This window comes from Dendrobates tinctorius, unplaced genomic scaffold, assembly GCF_039654945.1.
Source record: "Dendrobates tinctorius isolate UK_male_01 unplaced genomic scaffold, ASM3965494v1 ptg000045l, whole genome shotgun sequence".
NCBI classification, from domain to species: Eukaryota; Metazoa; Chordata; class Amphibia; order Anura; family Dendrobatidae; genus Dendrobates; species Dendrobates tinctorius.
Genome location: NW_027361713.1, coordinates 15,283,957 through 15,303,041, shown reverse-complemented (window position 1 = coordinate 15,303,041; position 19,085 = coordinate 15,283,957). Strand labels below are relative to the sequence as shown.

Genomic DNA, 19,085 nt, shown 5'->3' with positions numbered 1-19,085 from the left:
TTATATTGCATAATGAACATGTCTTAAACTAAACTTCCCAATGTGGGAGGCACAGTTTCTTGAACATTGCAAACAATTTTAACGATCTATCTAAATTCAAAGTTATGCTACCTAACTTAAAGTGCTATGGAAGCAAACTCACTACCAATTCAAGTAACACATTTTCTATCAACACATTTCTCTTCTCTCATCTTTCACATTTTCTACTTTTCTTCTTCTTAACCTTAAGTGACAACTGCTGGTGTCTGGTTCATCATCTGCATCATCTTTATCCAATCTTTATTCAAACATTGTGACACATTATTTCTTTCTCAAGGAAACCCTATAGAATCTGTCACTATTTCTTTTATTACACACTATCACTATCTAGCTTCTGTTCAAACATATTAAGCATTATTAGTAAGTGCAATAGTAGACACTCGTCCGGCCAACATGTCTGGAAATGTCCTTATAACGAGGTAGCCCTTATTCCAAGGAGAAGTTCCTATGTAAAACCAAGAGAAAGCACCTAAAGAGGTGCAAACTATTTACAATAACAGTTCTGGATCACTCGGCGTCCATGATCTCCACAGTTCAAGTGCAAAGGCTGCCAATAAAACTGGGCAAGAACTGAGAAAAACAAGAAAAGCAAAAACATGATAACCAAAAATAGAGAAACAGGCACAAAGGTGCAAATGCCCTCCTGGGTAACGAAAGTTAGTTTAAGTCAACATCATGACTAGTTATCCCCTCCTGGGGTTCTGGAAGTTGGTTGCTTGGGCTGCTTCCAGGGGAGATGCTCTTGGTGTCCAGATGGGTCGATGAATTGCTGATCCTCAGTAGAAATCCTGGAAACAGCTGCTGCCTGAGGTACAGCAGGGGTGGTGACTTGTACTTTAGGCTGCGGGACCGGTGTTGACGTAGCCTGGCTCATTGGGGTAGGCACAAACACAGTCTTTGTAATTACTGTGGGTGGAGGAACAGCAGGTTTCTCCTGCCTGTGGGCCGCGATGAAATCCTCCGGGATGCGGTGTATGTTTAGAGCGTACCATCCCCTTAGCCCCTCATGCTGGGTGAAAGTCACGTAAGCCCCTGGTTGCAGGTCTCTTGCAGGATGCCCCTTCTTCAGGTGTGACTCCACGTCCCTCTGGTTGAAAAAGAGGTCGGAGATTTATTTGGGGTCTGAGATGAAACCGAACCCCCGCACGTGGTTCACATTGAGAACCTGGCCCCATCCTGCCGAGTCCCGGGGACCATAGTGACCAGCACGGGCTTTCTCCTTGCGGTCCAGGTCAGGGCCCAGCATGGCTAACCTTCGCTGTTCCCTCTTCCGCTTCTCAGCTGCCAGCTGACGTATGGTTTCCTGACACTTGACCAACGTATCATCTTCCACTTCTTCCCGGGACCGACCTCTGCCCACCGTGGACCGTGGCACCACTGTTAGGGGTTCCGGTGTTTCCCCCCGGGGACTGATATCCCGGTCCCAAACCAAGTCCAGCACTACCTGTCCGGCCGCCGTAGCCGGCGGGCACCCAGTGACTTCCCCAACTTCAGGGGTGACAGGCGTACCTGGTGCCTCCTGGCGGTGCGGTCTCGGGTCCGGTGCAGGCACGGTGCAGGTCCTGGTGGTAGTTGTGGCTGTCCGCTTAGATACCGGAGACGGCGGTGGAACAAATGGTGGCACCTGGTCTGCGGGGGTCTCCGGTGGGGCCGGCGTGGTGGCGCTAGGTCCAGGCGGGAGTTCCTCTTCCTCTGCTTCGACTCCCATAACTTCATACAGCAGTGGTGGCAATGGAGAGATGATAGATGCTGCCGGTGACATTGCAGCAGTCTCAGGCGCTACAGGGTCTTCCTGGGGGAGATCCGGTGTAGCGGTGGCAGGTACCGGTGATGCGGGTACCGCGGGTGTAGGTCCCTCCTGGACGCGCTGCAGGTTCAGGGTCCATAAGGCTTCCTGCCTCAGCCACAGAAAGTGCGTCAGCTGGGCAATCTCGTCCTCCAGCTGCTGGCGGTTCATTCTGGAAGCCGGGTCGGAGCCTTCAGCCATTGCGCCGGGGAGATTCAGCTCAACCTCCTCGCGCTCCGCAGGCCTCCTCCCTTCTTCTTCCAATATGGCGTTCCGGCGTTCTTCTTCCTACCTGGGCTCTTTTCCCGCCACTGTCTCCCGCTCCTCCTTCTGGGGGCGGCGTCTTCTTCCAACTCCTCCATACCAGGCCAGTATACGAACCCCTCGGGGGGTGGGCCATGTTGCTGTTGCATAGAAGTTTAGACAGGGGAGGCCCAGGACAGTCCGCGCTCTTTTCTTAGGACTACCCATGTTGTCACGCCCTTCTTCACCGCGCCGGCAGACATTTTTAGCGTTCATTTTACAGTTTATTAAATTGGGTCTTCTGCACATTTCCAAAAGTTTTAAGTCCAACAAATCTTAGGCACACAGAACCCGATGGCATCGGGTCTCGTCATCCTGTTTGTGATGCCAGAAATTTTGAGCGCCCTCAGTCGCCATGGCAATGGGGTACTCGGTACCGGGCCCGTCGCTTTCAATGGGGAATGTCACGGCAGCTGTGACCTGGTCCGTGGCCCTGGGGCTCCATTGTAAAAAGGAGAATAAAGTTTTTAGATGAATGATTCGTGACGCCACCTGTGGTGTTCGGCAAGGGAGGTGTTAAGCCGACGCTGCATGCAGATCCTCTGGGACTGATGGTGTGGTGCAGCAAAGATGTTGAAACTCCCCAAAGGTGGAGCTGTAGTCCCAGGGCAGAGTAGATGGGGAGAACCAGGAAAGGCTCAGGTGCCGCAGGGTTCAGTACACAGATGTTGCCGTGCTGAGTGTGTTGATGCAGGAATAAGTGGAGGACACCAGGGCATGTAGTTCCAAAGCTTTACTCACAGTCTGTTGTGCATACAGGTGCCGGCCTCCGTGCCGTGTCCTCCGGGTCAGGGACTCAGTGAACCTCCAGGCCAGATGAAGCACTCCGTTCCAACACTCCGCCAACATGTGCCTTCTCTGAACGTCCCCTCTTATAGCGCCTAAGAATGAAGTACTCCCAGTACTGAGTTACACTGGAGTGCCTCCTGTCAGATGTTCCTATGAACTCTACTTGTATGGCAGACAGCTGTAGCCTGCTTCGGGGACTTCTTGCTACTTAGTCCCGGCTCATTCACGTTGCTGTTGTGCCCTCAAGTCTTGTGTGGGAATAAAGTGGTGACAACTTCTATTCCTCCGGTGTCTGCTGCAGAACCATTAGTAGTATCCTCACTTGTCTTTCCTTCTTTTGAGGTCCATGCCGTCAGACTCTACACCCCTTTCTCCATGCAAGTGGCGGTGGTGTATCGTCCTCCCGGCCCCTCCCATCAGTTCCTGGATCATTTTGCCACTTGGCTTCCACATTTTCTCTCCTGTGACATCCCTACCCTCATCATGGGAGATTTCAACATCCCCATTGCTCTTCCCCTCTCCCCATCTGCTACTCACCTTTTATCTCTAACCTCCTCATTTGGCCTTTCGCAGCTTACTAATTCTCCAACGCATGAAGACGGAAACTCCCTCGACTTGGTCTTCTCTCGGCTTTGTGCAGTGGATGATTTTGCAAACTCCCCTCTCCCGCTCTCTGACCACAATCTTCTTTCATTCTCTATAAAGAACTGCCAGGCTGCTCAGGTCACCCCCACTGTCCAGACTTATAGAAACATACAGGCCATTAACACCCAGAAACTTCTGAAGAACTTGCAGTCTTCATTGGCCTCTATCTCCTCCCTCTCATGTCCTGATTCTGCATTGAAGCATTACAATGAAACACTTCAAAGTGCCCTGGATGAATTTGCACCCCCTATAAATAGAACACCACAACACAGACGGCGACAACCCTGGCACACGGTGCAAACACGTTTCCTGCAGCGGTGCTCCAGGTGCGCCGAACGTCTGTGGAGAAAATCCAATCTACACGAAGATTTCATCCATTTTAAGTTTATGCTTAGAACATACAACACTGCCCTTCACCTCTCCAAACAAACCTATTTCAACACCCTCATCACCTCACTGTCCAACAACCCGAAACGTCTCTTTGACACTTTTCATTCTCTACTCAATCCAAGAGTACAGGCCCCAACCACGGAGCTCCGAGCTGACGATCTGACCAATTACTTCAAAGAAAAAATTGACCAGATCCGACAGGAAATTATCTCCAAATCCCCTCATACCATGCACTGTCCTCCCTCCCCCACTGCATCTAACTCACTCTCTGATTTTGAACCAGTCACAGAAGAAGAAGTAAGCAGGCTCCTTGCATCTTCTCGCCCAACTACTTGCACCAGTGACCCATTTCCGTCACATCTCCTCCAGTCCCTTTCCCCTGCTGTCACCCCTCACCTAACTAAAATATTTAACCTCTCTCTCTCTTCTGGTATTTTTCCCTCCTCATTTAAGCATGCCATCATACATCCACTACTTAAAAAACCATCCCTCGACCAAAACTGTGCCGCTAACTATAGACCTGTCTCTAATCTTCCCTTCATCTCTAAACTCCTGGAACGCCTGGTCCACTCCCGTCTTATCCGCTATCTCTCAGAAAACTCTGTTCTCGACCCTCTCCAATCCGGTTTCCGCTCTTTACACTCCACCGAAACTGCCCTCACTAAAGTCTCTAATGATCTGCTAACAGCTAAATCAAATGGTCATTACTCCATGCTAATTCTCTTGGATCTCTCTGCAGCATTCGACACTGTGGATCATCAGCTCCTCCTCACTATGCTCCATTCCATTGGCCTCAAGGACACCGTTCTCTCCTGGTTCTCCTCCTATCTCTTCGACCGCTCCTTTACTGTTTCTTTTGCCGGTTCCTCCTCCTCTCACCTTCCCCTTACTGTTGGGGTTCCTCAAGGATCGGTTCTAGGCCCCCTCCTCTTCTCCTTGTACACTGCCCCTATTGGTCAAACAATCAGTAGATTTGGTTTCCAGTACCATCTCTATGCTGATGACACCCAATTATACGCTTCTTCTCCTGACATCACGCCAGCCTTTCTAGAAAACACTGGCGATTGTCTAAACGCTGTGTCTAATATCATGTCCTCACTATATCTGAAACTGAACCTGTCAAAGACTGAACTCCTGGTGTTTCCTCCCGCTACTAATGTACCTATACCCGACATTGCTATTTCTGTGTGTGGTTCCACTATTACTCCCCAGCAACATGCCCGCTGTCTTGGGGTCATACTTGATTCCGAGCTTTCCTTTGCCCCCCACATTCGATCACTGGCTCGCTCTTGTCATCTGCACCTCAAAAACATTTCTAGAATTCGACCTTTTCTTACTTTTGACTCTGCAAAAACTCTTACTGTTTCTCTTATTCATTCTCGTCTCGACTATTGTAACTCTCTTCTAATCGGTCTACCTCTTACCAAACTCTCCCCTCTCCAATCTGTCTTGAATGCTGCAGCCAGGATCATATTCCTCACCAATCGTTACACCGATGCCTCTACCTTGTGCCAGTCATTACACTGGCTACCCATCCACTCCAGAATTCAGTATAAACTTATTACCCTCACCCACAAAGCCCTCCATGGCTCAACACCACCCTACATCTCCTCCCTTGTCTCAGTATACCACCCTACCCGCGCCCTCCGTTCTGCTGATGACCTGGGGTTAGTATCCTCAATAGTCAGAACCTCCCACTCCCGTCTCCAAGACTTTACACGTGCCGCGCCAATTCTTTGGAATGCACTTCCCAGGTCAATACGATTAGTCCCCAATCCCCACAATTTTACGCTTGTCCTGAAAACGCATTTATTCAGACTGGCCTATCGCCTCAACACATTAACCTAACCTATCCCTGTGTGGCAGAGCCAAAAGTTTTACCATAACCAGGTTCCCAGCATCATGTTCCCACATGCTTTATGCATCCATTAGCCCTCTGTGTCTGTACTGTTACACACTTAACATTATGGCTGGTCCATACAATCAGAGCAACTGTTACCACCCACCTTTCGTGTCTACCTCTTTCCTCATAGACTGTAAGCTTGCGAGCAGGGCCCTCACTCCTCTTGTTATTTGTTATAATCTACTGTATGTGATTATTGTTATGCTGTAATGTCTATTGTCTGTACAAATCCCCTCTGAAATGTAAAGTGCTGCGGAATATGTCGGCGCTATAAAAATAAAATTTTATTATTATTATTATTATTATTATCCATACAACCTTGGGGACTGGGCCCCGGCCTTGCGCCTAGAACTTCTAGGAAGGGTCCTCCTCTAACCCACGTCCTCTGTTCTCTTCTACTCCTCACGTTCCGTACTAATCTTTCCTTCTGATGGAGAATCAGGCTTTCTGTCTATGTCACTCTCTCTCTCTTCCTTTCCTGTGCCAGCAGACCCAGGTCACTGGGATCTGCTGCAGCACTTCCATCCATCCATCCCTCTCTCTGGGGATTTGCTCAGCCTCTCTCGCTGGCTGACTACTCACTCACTGACTCGGACTACCAAAAGATCCTAAACCTTCCCGCTCTTTTAATATATACTAACTCAACCCGCCTCCCAGCACGTTTCGTGTTCCAAGCAGGGAGCCACCAATGGGTGCTTTGCTATACTCCAAGCAGGGAGCCGCCGAAGGTGCTTTGCTACACTACTTTGTGGTGTGGGGTGCAGTTGTTGGAGTGTGGTCAGGAGTCTCCACCTTACCTGGATGGTGGGGTACCACACCTCAGGAGGAGGTGCAGTACCTCTGTGGCGACTGAAGCCTCAGGGGCGCCACATTATCATTTGCCCAAGATTCAAATACTTAAAGACAATGTGGCTTTAGTAAAGGTGAGCTAATAGTTTATACTTATCTTATTTGTCATAATACAAATAACCCAAAAGGGTGGAAAAATGTAAGGGGAAGAGGGAGTGGGGAAAAATTTGGTTAGGTTGCACAAAAAGTAGAGCTGAGAAGCAAAAAAGACCCCTAATGGCTTACATGTATATACAGAAAGGATCTGTATGGAAGTAAAGTATAAACTGTTGTGAGTTCATTTTCCCCTTCACCACTGAGGCCCGATGAACTCCTTCTTCTGGTAAAGAAAGGTAGTGAGCCTGATTATCAAGCACCTGAGACTAATGATGATGACTGGCTGAGTGGAGTTACTGACTGGATATAAGGCCGCCAACGCCCTTCTGCCCTGCGGGTGATTTCTCTGAGGGATTCTTGGAGATCAGTCTGAATTCCTGCTCTTCTAAAGCTAAGTTTTCTGCTCTGCTTTTTGCATTTGTGCTTTGACTGTGTTTTGCTTTGTTTTTCTGGATTTCTGCCATTCCCTGCTGGGGTGAGCTGAATTCCTTTAGCTCTGTCTTCAGAAAATACCTGAGTGCTGATATAGTTTTTGAAGCCTAGCTGCTTCAGGGTCTTTTTCCATATCAGCCTGTTGGCTTATGTCTTTGATAGGGTTTTGGCAGATTGCAGACAGCAACCTTCCTTTCCTGTCCTGTTTAGTTAGCTTGGGCCCCATCGTTTGCTCAGCCTATCTTTCTATCTGTGTGAGTGTTTTTTCATCTTGCTTCACCGTCATTATATGTTGGGGGCTGCCTTTTACTTTGGGGTCTGCTCTGGAGCAGTTTAGATTTCCTTTTCTGTCTTTAGGCTATTTAGCTCTCCGGCTGTGATCGAGGGGTCTAGGGCACCGTAGGAACCCCCCACGGCTCCTGCTAGTTGTGTTGATAGGTTCAGGGGTCTGCAATCTGATAGTTGCCAACTTCTCTGGTTTTCTGGACGTAGCTTCTATTTTTGTGTCTGCCTCCTACGGTAACTCTTTCATAACAATAAACAAACAAAAATGTGTGATAATAATAAACAAAATCACATAGATGATCATTCAAAAAAGCCCCTTAGGGACTAACAAAACCTGGGGATAATCTATCCCAAACTAAGACAGCGTGTGTATAGTAGTTAAGGCATGTGTTGAAGATGTTAATGATCTTAGGTAGCCCCAGGCGTTGGGGGAAATAGTCTATATTAAATACAGCAGCCTGTTATCAAGAATAACAAATAAAGGGACAATATGTTAGCAGCATATCTATATAACTGTGGCCCTATAAGAAGGGAGAAAAATATCTCTTGACCAGTACAATATTATGGTGATGTACAATAAGCAGATAAAGACAAAGTCTGCAAGAGATGCTGATTTTTAAACTCTCTTATCTGGAATAAATCTGGGCTCAAAGGGTATATACTGTATATACATGACCCCTTGTAGTAGGGTGTATGTCAACTTTGGAATAGAGACGAAAAAGCAGAAATAGCCCCTTCTTCATATGGAGAAATCCCACCATAAGGATCTTAGTTCAATGCTGCAGCTTGATGGAGATTAGTAGATGTCCCTAAAGGAAAAACGGAAAGAAAAAACTGTATTAGTGAAATGAAATAAAATACAGACCGAGTTGCTGTACAAAAAGCCGACAGGAGGACCTCAGTGTAAAACTATGTCTTCCTGTAGAAACCAGTGTACAGCAACTCCTCATTGAGACCATCAGGTGAAAGGCAACCCAAGTCATCCATCTGGCTTCTGGTCGTAGAAGCTCATCCGTGATATTGCCACCCCTTATATTAGTATAGACCCCCTTCAACCCCATAACTCTAAGGAAGTCAGCAGAGCCACCGTGAATATCTAAAAAATGGGCAGCCACTGAGGCAATAGATTTACAGTGGGGAAAAAAAGTATTTAGTCAGTCAGCAATAGTGCAAGTTCCACCACTTAAAAAGATGAGAGGCGTCTGTAATTTACATCATAGGTAGACCTCAACTATGGGAGACAAACTGAGAAAAAAAAATCCAGAAGATCACATTGTCTGTTTTTTTTTCATTTTATTTGCATATTATGGTGGAAAATAAGTATTTGGTCAGAAACAAGCAATCAAGATTTCTGGCTCTCACAGACCTGTAACTTCTTCTTTAAGAGTCTCCTCTTTCCTCCACTCATTACCTGTAGTAATGGCACCTGTTTAAACTTGTTATCAGTATAAAAAGACACCTGTGCACACCCTCAAACAGTCTGACTCCAAACTCCACTATGGTGAAGACCAAAGAGCTGTCAAAGGACACCAGAAACAAAATTGTAGCCCTGCACCAGGCTGGGAAGACTGAATCTGCAATAGCCAACCAGCTTGGAGTGAAGAAATCAACTGTGGGAGCAATAATTAGAAAATGGAAGGCATACAAGACCACTGATAATCTCCCTCGATCTGGTGCTCCACGCAAAATCCCACCCCGTGGGGTCAGAATGATCACAAGAACGGTGAGCAAAAATCCCAGAACCATGCGGGGGGACCTAGTGAATGAACTGCAGAGAGCTGGGACCAATGTAAAAAGGCCTACCATAAGTAACACACTACGCCACAATGGACTCAGATCCTGCAGTGCCAGACGTGTCCCACTGCTTAAGCCTGTACATGTCCGGGCCCATCTGAAGTTTGCTAGAGAGCATTTGGATGATCCAGAGGAGTTTTGGGAGAATGTCCTATGGTCTGATGAAACCAAACTGGAACTGTTTGGTAGAAACACAACTTGTCGTGTTTGGAGGAAAAAGAATACTGAGTTGCATCCATCAAACACCATACCTACTGTAAAGCATGGTGGTGGAAACATCATGCTTTGGGGCTGTTTCTCTGCAAAGGGGCCAGGACGACTGATCCGGGTACATGAAAGAATGAATGGGGCCATGTATCGTGAGATTTTGAGTGCAAACCTCCTTCCATCAGCAAGGGCATTGAAGATGAAACGTGGCTGGGTCTTTCAACATGACAATGATCCAAAGCACACCGCCAGGGCAACGAAGGAGTGGCTTCGTAAGAAGCATTTCAAGGTCCTGGAGTGGCCTAGCCAGTCTCCAGATCTCAACCCTATAGAAAACCTTTGGAGGGAGTTGAAAGTCCGTGTTGCCAAGCGAAAAGCCAAAAACATCACTGCTCTAGAGGAGATCTGCATGGAGGAATGGGCCAACATACCAACAACAGTGTGTGGCAACCTTGTGAAGCCTTACAGAAAACGTTTGACCTCTGTCATTGCCAACAAAGGATATATCACAAAGTATTGAGATGAAATTTTGTTTCTGACCAAATACTTATTTTCCACCATAATATGCAAATAAAATGAAAAAAAAACAGACAATGTGATTTTCTGGATTTTTTTTTCTCAGTTTGTCTCCCATAGTTGAGGTCTACCTATGATGTAAATTACAGACGCCTCTCATCTTTTTAAGTGGTGGAACTTGCACTATTGCTGACTGACTAAATACTTTTTTTCCCCACTGTACCTTTGGACCTATCAGATCTGGCTGTAGATATGTTCGATAGATGCTGTTGTGTTCTACGCCATAGTTCTTGCGTCGTCTGCCCAACGTAGATTTTCTTACATCCACAGATCAGAGCGTAAACCAGATTATGGGATCAACAATTTAAGTATGCTTTCGACTGTAGCTGTATGGGCAAATAATTCAATGAGACACCCCGATTTGAAATTATCAAAGGACAAACAGAGCAACCCCCACAGGGAAATGAACCTCTATTGGCATGGCCTGTTCTTTGTGGTGGGGCGTCTAAAATGACTATTAGATAAATAGTCCTTTAAGTTCTTGGCCCTCCTTAGCCACCACTTTGGGCTGTTCACCAATGAAGGGTCGTAATTTTGGTTCACTCAATAAGATTCCCCAATTATCACCAAGGATCCGATATATATCACTCCACTGGTTATTAAACCTTGCAATCAAATTGCTCCTATTTGGTGTTGATCTTACCAGTGGTTTCAAGACATCCTTTCTCGATTTGTTCATTGAAAATTCAAAGGCTCCCGATATGATTTTCTTTGGGTATCCCCGTTCACAAAGCCTATTAGTGTGGTGATGAGACTCATTAATAAAGTCTTCCGTGCGACTGCAGTTCCTCCTAAGTCGCAAGAAAGGCATCATAACCCTTATCCCCCATGAAGCATTGTTCCAAGAAATGGGAAACCGCCCCCATACCTAGAATCATAGAATCATAGAATCGTAGAGTTGGAAGGGACCTCCTGGGCCATCTGGTCCAACCCCCTGCTCAAAGCAGGATTCGCTAAATCATCCCAGTCAGATGTCTGTCCAGCCTCTGTTTGAAGACTTCCATTGAAGGAGAACTCACCACTTCTTGTGGCAGCCTGTTCCACTCATTGATCACTCTAACTGTCAAAAAGTTTTTTCTAATATCTAATCTGTGTCTCCTCCCATTCAGTTTCATCCCATTGCTTCTAGTCTTTCCTTGTGCAAATGAGAATAAAGTTGATCCTTCTACAATGTGACAGGCCTTTAGATATTTGTAGACAGCTATTAAGTCTCCTCTCAGTCTTCTCTTTTGCAAACTAAACATTCCCAAATCCTGCAACCTTTCCTCATAAGACAGGGTTTGCAGACCGGTCACCATTCTGGTCGCTCTTTTCTGAACTTGCTCCAGTTTGTTGATGTCTTTATTAAAATGTGGTGCCCAAAACTGGACACAATATTCCAGATGAGGTCTGACCAAAGAGGAGTAGAGGGAAATAATGACTTCACGTGATCTAGACTGTATGCTTCTGTTAATACATCCTAGAATTGCATTTGCCTTTTTTGCTGCTGCATCACACTGTTGACTCATATTCAGTCTGTGATCTATTAGTATACCCAAGTCTTTTTCACATGTGCTGTCACTTAGCCCTATTCCTCCCATTCTATATATGCTTTTTTCATTTTTATTGCCCAGATGTAGTACTTTGCATTTCTCCCTGTTAAAAACCATTCTGTTAGTTGCTGCCCACTTCTCCAGTTTATTTAAATCTTTTTGAATCCTCTCTCTCTCTTCTCTAGTATTAGCTATCCCTCCTAGCTTTGTGTCATCAGCAAATTTAATCAGTTTACCCTCAATTCCTTCATCTAAATCGTTGATAAAGATGTTGAACAATACAGGGCCCAGGACAGAGCCCTGTGGTACCCCACTTGAGACATTCTTCCAACTGGATGTGCAGCCATTTACGACCACTCTTTGGGTCCGATCACTAAGCCAGTTATGAATCCACCTAACAGTTGCCTTGTCCATTCCATACTTAGTCATTTTTTCAATAAGGATTGTATGAGAGACTTTGTCAAATGCTTTGCTGAAGTCAAGATATACTATATCTACAGCATTTCCTTGATCCACCCAATCAGTGATACCGTCATAGAAGGAAATTAAGTTAGCCTGACATGACTTATTAGTTACAAACCCATGCTGACTCTGTTTAATCACTTCATTCTTATCCAGGTATTGACATACATGTTGTTTAATAATTTGTTCAAAGATCTTTGCTGGTATAGAAGTCAGACTCACCGGCCTATAGTTGCCTGGGTCCACCTTCTTCCCCTTTTTGAAGATAGGAACAACATTTGCTCTTCTCCAGTCTTCTGGCACTTCTCCTGTTCTCCAAGAATTTTCAAAGATTATGGAGAGGGGTTCAAAAATTTCTTCTGCTATCTCCTTCAGTACTCTGGGGTGTAATTCATCTGGACCTGGAGACTTGAAATCATTTAGGTTAGCTAAGTGTTTCCTCACTATCTTTCTGTTTATAGATATCCTGGATTCTTCTATTCCCTTAATAGGACAGTGAATAACAGTTGATGTTACATTTCCTTTCTGAGAGAAAACAGATGCAAAATAGGAATTTAAAAGTTCAGCCTTCTCAACATCCTGTCTTACCATTTCATCATTTTCATCCTGTAAAAATCCTATAGCATCTTTGACTTTTCTTTTACTTTTGACATATCCCCAAAATCCTTTTATTATTGCTTTTGACATCTCTTGCAAGCCTCAATTCATTTTCAGCTTTAGATAATATGATTTGTGCCCTGCAGGTTCTGCAGACAGCATTATATTCTTCTTTAGATATGCCTCCCTCTTTCCATTTTATAAACATTTTTTTCTTCCTTTTTAGCATGTGCTTAAGCTCTGTGTTCATCCATCCTGGTTTCCTTAAATGTTTCCTATTCTTCCCTCTTTTCGGAATTGTTAACAACTGTGCTTTGAGAATTTCATTTTTCAAGATTTCCCATCCTTCCTGGACATTTTTGTCTTTAAGGATATCCAGCCATTGGATCCCTCCAATTCTCTTTCTGAATCCCTTAAAATCTGCCTTTCTGAAATCTAACCTTGACGTCTGAGTCTTCACAGGTCTTCCGCCTCTAGTTATCCAAAATTCTAAAATAGCATGGTCGCTACCTCCTAGGGTCCCAGCCACTTTTACCTCCTCAACCATTTCCTCCCTGTTTATAAGGATGAGATCCAAGGTAGCAGTTCCCCTTGTTTTCTCCCTTACCTTTTGGAAGATAAAGTTGTCAGCAAGAGAGGATAAGAATTTCCTTGACCTGTTAGTTTTGCCTGAGAGAGATTCCCAACAAATGTCTGGATAGTTGAAATCTCCCATGACAACTATGTCATATTTTTTGGAGAACTTGGCCATTTGATGCATAAAGAGTTCATCCATATCTTCAGCTTGCACAGGCGGCCTGTAGTAAATGCCTACAATGGTGTCCTTTCCATTGTTCTGTCCTTGTATTCTTACCCAAACAGTTTCCACAGAACTCCCAGTCTCTGAAGCTTCAATCTCTGTGCAGATATACGCGTTTCTAACATACAATGCAACACCTCCTCCTCGTTTATCAAGTCTGTTTCTTGCAAATAAGTTGTATCCTTCTAGTCTTGTATTCCAATCATGTGTATTGTCCCACCAAGTTTCAGTGATTCCAATGACATCATATTTCTTTTCCTGTGTTAGTAGTTTCAATTCTCCTTGTTTGTTGCCCATGCTTTGTGCATTAGTATAGAAACATTTTAGTTTGTGATTGGTTTCTCATTCTCCAATATTTTTATTAATTAGATTCTTTTGTCTTTGTTCTTCCTTTCCACTTCTAATAGCAGAGTTCTCAATAGCATTTGTCAGGTGTATGGCTTTTTCTGGTCTTTTGCTTCCCTTCCCATGTTGTTCTAGTTTAAAGCTCTCCTTACAAGTGTAGCAAGGCGACTTCCAAATACATGTTTTCCAGTCTTCGTAAGGTGCACCCCATCTCTAGCAAGTAGTCCATCATATAAGTAGTTCACTCCGTGATCCAGAAATCCAAATCGTTGCTGACGGCACCATCGACGTAGCCAGTTGCTCACCTGCAGAATCTTATTCCACCTCCTTGTTCCATGGCCATCCACTGGGAGGATGGAAGAGAAGACCACCTGCGCTCCCAGTTCTTTCACTTTCTTGCCTAAGTCTTCAAAGTCTCTGCAGATGGTTTCCAGGTCGTTTCTTGCGGTGTCATTTGTCCCCACATGTAGTAGCAGGAATGGGTAGTCATCTGTAGGTCTGAAGAGTCCTGATATCCTGTCAGACACATCTTTAATTTTTGCACCTGGAAGACAGCACATTTCTCTTGAAGTTATATCCGGTCTGCAGATAGCGGCCTCTGTTCCTCTCAACAGGGAATCCCCCATGACCACCACTCTCCGTTTCTTCTTCACCTAGTTTGTGTTCGATGCTGGTGTACAGTGCCTCCACATCAAGGGTGGCCAAAATGGCATTGTCCAGTATCTCCAATGTCTCCAGCAAAAGTATAAGGTGTGATGAATCTCACACATTTGACTCCAAAGTCTGTACCATGGGCTGCAAGAAATAATCCAGATAAGAACATGGTTTCTCTTACAAACCTCCCAACCCAGAAATAATCGGTCTACCTAGGGGCTTGGTGACAGATTTTTGCACTTTTGGTAACATATAGGGTTGGAACCACAGGATGACTGGATGTCAAGAAGTCCAATTCTTTTTTATTAATAATGCCACATGAATGTGCCCTTAATAATAATCTATCCAATTGTCCCTTAAAGGTTGAGGTGGGATCAGACGGTAACAATTGGTAATGTTGAACATTGCTGAGCTGTCGTTTAGCTTCAAGGCAGTACATGATTTTGGGCCAAAGGATGATATTTCCACCTTTGTCTGCTTCTTTAATCTCAAATAGATCATTGTTTTTGAGTCCGCTTAAAGCCAGTCTTTCATCCTTTGTCAGATTATCTTGAAAATGTTTGTCCACTTTTTAAACTCTTAATATCCCTGCAGGTTTTTTCGAAAAATATTTGGATAGCTGGAAATATTGAAAATTTAGGGGTCGCCTGTGAGGGTAGTCTGCCATTAAATCTTCTTCTGGCTTGAAGATTTTCACTTTCAGTTAATAGATCTAACTAATCACGAAAAATTTGCCTATCCTGGTCTGGAAGTTCATCAATTAGTGACGGCTGATGATATAACACCTTAAATGTCAGTTGTCTGCAAAAAAAGGTACAAGTCTTTGGTCAACTCAAATTTATCTAGACCACTCATAGGTGAAAAGGAAAGTCCCTTTGTGAGTAAATTGGTCTCAATCTCAGATAGTTCATGTAACAAGAGATTGATAATACGCAGCTCACCTGTACCCAGGCCTAGATAGCTTGGGGGGGGAGTTTGTACTTAATACCATCTCCAATTGTTGAACCGTATTTCTCTTTTCGAGCTCGGAGTCCAGGCCCGGAAGTTCCAGTTTCTTTTTACATGGTTTCTTGGATTTTCTTCGCCCCCTTCTATGCTGCTTTCTCAGTCGCTCATATCCGTTGATAAAAAATCACTACTCAAGACAGTAGCTGACCCATTAACTGCCTCATTGGTCTTACTATCGGAAACTTTGATAGTCTGTTTCCTCATGTTTCCTGGTGAGACCACTTAAATACTCTTTGTTTGTCAAGATCAGTCCTGTCACGTTGGAACTTGCTCTTTTTACCCCTAATAATGTCTTTCTCATAATGAACTACCAATTCCTTAAAATGAATTTTGAAAGAATCTACCTGTGTCTTTTTGTCAAAGGTGTCCAATTTGGACTCTATCCTTGATGTCCTCCCTGATTTTAGATAAAAACAGCCTGTCCTGCTCACTTAACATATAAATAATTATGTATGAGTATTTTTTTAAACCATTTTCCCATGCATTCTTAAAATCTTGGTCAACCTCCCAAGCTGGGAAAATTTGTACCCTAAGACCACAGGGTATAAGACCAAGTTTTTTATACTCCTCTAGGCTTTTGATGTTCCATCATGTCTTAGCCAGTTTTTTTGTGCAGGTTAGTCAAGTCTGAAGTCAGGTTCTGAAAACCATCATCACCACTCCCGCTTGCAGCTGCGGTATCTCCTGCCGAACCAAAAATCTCTTTAACCTGTTCCTGCCGGGCCACCTGTCTGGCAATCAAATCCATACTAATACAACCAGGATGTGCCTCCACTTGTAGGAAATGCTCACTAAAGATAAGCAAACAACAATGCGTATATAGAAAGTCAAGTGGGCACCATCAAACAATAATATTAGAAATACTAATAGAATCACTTTACTGCATGTAAAATATGTACAAAACCACAAAGAGGCACATTCAGCCCATGAATGGCAGAGCTTCCCAGGACTCACATCCGAAGATGATATTTCATATTTTTTTTATTTGATAGGTTAAAAAAGAGGAGATACAATGCATTTCGGATACAGTGTATATCCTTCATCAGGTATCATAAAAGCACAGTACACAGTCCTCATTGTCACTCTCTAATCCTGTTTTCAATGACAAAATGAGGCTTTATAAGTGCTTCATTGATGATCTGATTATTATATGGAAGGGGACAGAGGAGGAAGCGGCACAGTTAATAAAGGAACTCAATAATAACACCTGGGGGATTACCTTTGCAAAACAAATTAATAAAGAAAAAATGGTGTTTCTTGATCTAGAGATCAGCTATAGTGGGCAAAAAATTATTACAAAAACCCACTTTAAAAAGGTGGATTCAAATGGCTTTTTAGATTTCAACAGTGCACATTACAAGAAGTGTAAGGTTAATATACCCCACAGCCAATTTTTTCGTATAAGAAAGAATTGTACGAGAGAATCTGATTATGTAGCTCAGTCTAAAATTCTAAAAAGAAAATTTAAGGAAAAAAGATACCCAAAAAATTTGATTAATAGTGCATATAGGGATAACAAAGTAAAAACGCAGGAGGAATGTTTAAAAGGAAAAAATAGGAAGGGGGATAATTTGACCATTGGTCATAAGAACTGTGCTTTCAAAATATTGGTATATCTTGAAGCGTGACCCTGTTTTGGGAAAACATCTCCCTGATAAACCAGGGATTGTAGGGATTGTATAGAAGGGGGAAAACTTTGAAAAATTTTGTGGTCCCCAGTAAATTAAAAAAACAGTTGGACTCAAAGGGAAAAAACATAAAAAAAAAGTACTAATCAAATTTTTTGTGGTGTTTCTCAAGGAACCGGAGTTTTTAAATGCACCTCTAAAAAATGTTGTACCTGTGGGATCCTAGATCACGGGGCTAAAACTATCAAATGTAACAGTACTGGTGAGGTCTTTGAGTCTGTAGCAGTGATTTTGTTGTATATGTCATCACATGCAGTTGCGGTTTGCAATATGTGGGACCCACTGTGCAGACACTGCGGTCCCGCATTAATGGTCACAGAAAAAGAGCAAAAAATGGCTTTTTAAAACATAGTCTCTCAAGGCATCTGCTAATTAAACATAACAAAATTTTTAACATAAAAGTAACTCCACTCTCTGCGGTACTATCAGACGGGGGTCTCAGCTCTGGGGTCCGGGCTGCCGAAATACTCATCAGTCGGATATGTGGATGATCGAGAGATTGTGAATTATAACTCAGAGAGCGGTAGATACCGACCCAAGGTCCAGTGGATGGAGAAAATGGAGGATGAATACTGTGAGTGGAATACACAAATCGCTAAAAGGAATGAGGCGACATTCAGACATAATGTGAGAATAGTGATGGAGCGATTCAACCAGAGGGGAGGTTTCCATATTGTGCAGAGGATGTTCGGCTGTGAGCTGAGAGATGACAGCGGGGTCACTGGGTACCAGCAGGTCGGATATGATGGGAGAGAGTTTATTGCCCTGGACACACAGACGTGGACATATGTCCCCACCATGGCTCAGGCTCAGATCTCCACACAGAGATGGAACAGTCCAGATCTACAAGTGGGGGAGAGAAACAAGAATTATATAGAGAATGAATGTATTGAGTTTCTGAAGAAACATGTGGAGAAGGGGAGAGAAGATCTGGAGAGGAGAGTTCAGCCCCAGGTGAAGGTGTCCGGTCAGGAGAAAGGTGACACCGTGAAGCTTCACTGCCAGGTGTACGGATCTCACCCCCGAGCTGTGGATGTGAAGTGGATGAACAAGGAGGACGAGGTTCACTCATATGAGACCACACACGTCCTCCCCAATCCTGACGACACTTATCAGATCAGGGTCAGCGCGGAAGTGACCCCCAAAGATGACGACAAATACTCCTGTTATGTGGATCACCGCAGCCTGGAAGAGGCTCTGAACATTGTGTGGGAACAAGAGAAGTCCAGTGTCTGGGTCATTGCTGTGGCCATCGCTGTGGTGGTCGTCGCTGTTCTTGGCATTGGTGGATTTATCTTCTATAGAAGAAGAAAAGCCAGATACAAGACAACCTCCACTTCGGACACATCCTCCGACTCCAATAACCCGGCCAACGCCTAATGATCCGGACGAGAGACGTCTTCTGCCTCCATCCTTGTGGACTGAAGAATCTCACCTTTTATCTGTCATTACTTCCTTTCATTGTGTGTGATTGTATAGGAACCGGCCGTATACAATAATCTGATTATTATTTAGTCTAATCCTGGAATAAAATGACCGCTCAGAAAATTCAAGTACAAAGCAGAATTGTGAGGCCCCTGGTTGGTTCCTGGTGATGGTGGTCGAATTTTAGTGCAGATTACAGGAAGCTTTTGGGTGAAGTCTTTATATATTTGTGTATCTTACAGTTATTCTCATTAATGGCGCATTATACGGGGGGCGGGATCGGTGCATATTACATTATGTCGCTTTATTTCATGCGTTTTACATTCGTTATAACATTTTCCACTAGTGGTTCCACTATTATTCCCCAGCAACATGCCTGCTGTCTTGGGGTCATACTTGACTCCGAGCTTTCCTTTGTCCCCCACATTCAATCACTGGCTTGCTCTTGTCATCTGCACCTCAAAAACATTTCTAGAATTCG

At 44.2% G+C, this 19,085-nt stretch overlaps 1 pseudogene; it reads left to right on the top strand.

The window, feature by feature from the left end:
* Positions 1-18,661, top strand: part of LOC141089324 (class I histocompatibility antigen, F10 alpha chain-like) — a 179,591-nt pseudogene extending 160,930 nt beyond the window's left edge.
* Positions 18,662-19,085: the final 424 nt, after the last annotated feature.